Source organism: Cynara cardunculus, assembly GCF_001531365.2.
Source record: "Cynara cardunculus var. scolymus isolate 2C chromosome LG 3, CcrdV1, whole genome shotgun sequence".
Classification (NCBI taxonomy): Eukaryota; Viridiplantae; Streptophyta; class Magnoliopsida; order Asterales; family Asteraceae; genus Cynara; species Cynara cardunculus.
In genome coordinates, this window is record NC_037530.1 from 19,920,954 (window position 1) to 19,922,168 (window position 1,215).

The 1,215-nt window shown below is 49.1% G+C and overlaps 1 pseudogene; it reads right to left on the reverse strand.

Annotated features, from left to right (window-relative positions):
- LOC112509024 overlaps positions 1-834 on the reverse strand; it is a 4,200-nt pseudogene extending 3,366 nt beyond the window's left edge.
- Between the last annotated feature and the right edge of the window lie 381 nt (positions 835-1,215).

Consider the following 1,215-nt stretch of genomic DNA (forward strand, 5'->3'; position numbering starts at 1 on the left):
GACTTTAGCAGCTAGAGACTTGGCCAGCTTTAAGCTGTCTTCAGCCTGCTTCTTTTGAAACTCTAGCTCTTCTTCAGCCCTTAAAGCCTCGAGTCTTTCAGCTTCAGAAAGGAAGTCAAACTCACCACCACTAGAGGTACGAAGAGGGATTTTTACTCTAGTCTGGTCGAGCGACTCCTTAAGCTGAGACATCTGCTGATCTGTTGGAGTAAAAGAGATAGGTTGATCAGATACCCACTCCAATCGACCGCAGGTTGTTGAAGAGATGTGAAGCTGGTACTCTGAAGTTATCACTACCTGAGAGGTAGAGTCTTCAAATAAGGTTTGTTGAGGGCATGAGAAGAGTACCTTCAAGTTACCTTCTTCAGCGACCGCCTTGCCTTTCGACTTGGGGTCCTGGTGCCCTGATGAAGTCGATTCACCTTGTCTTTGCTCCCACTAGGATTGGGCTTCCCCGAGGGCAACACCTTTGGTGACGGTTGATGGCTTCTGGAACTTGATGGTAAAGTCATCTTCATCATCATCATCGTCGTCACCATCTAGATCATCTCCGGTGTCTGGAATGACAGGTTCATCATCGTCTTCATCATCATCATCTTCACCATCTTCAACATCATCATCATCATCACCAGCAGCAGTGACAGTATGGACATCATCCCTAGGGATGGCTACGTCAACCTCAGCTAGAGCAGCTTCAGTGGACGTGATTATAGGAGCAGCAACCGCTTCACCTTCACCAGCCTCTGCTTCTACTGCAACTGAAGCTGATACTGGACCAACAGCATGAGAGGTCGTAGGAACAGCATCGGATGATCCATCAGCGTTGGACCTCATCTCCCCCTCTCTGGCTAAAACTCTAGAGAATTGGCCAAAGAGTTCGTCCAAGCGCTGTCGCTGGAGAACCATGGAATCCTCCAGCCTTTGCAAAGCATTGGCTAGAGTTGTCGTTGCCTCACGCGTTTGAGAGAGTTGAGCGTGATCATCGGCAGAGAAGGAGGGTGCACTCACTAGAGCTGGTTGACGGACAACATCCAGGATTTGCTGAAGAAGTCCAGTCTGCTGTTCAGCTATTGCTTGAACATAGTCAGCCCTACTGTGAAGAACAGCGAGGGCATCGTTGTTGATTTGAACAGCTTCTTGGAGAGTCTGGAGCTGACTCTGAACTTCTTGAACGTCCGCCTGAAGGGCTAGGAAGTTCGCATCAAGATCGCCTTG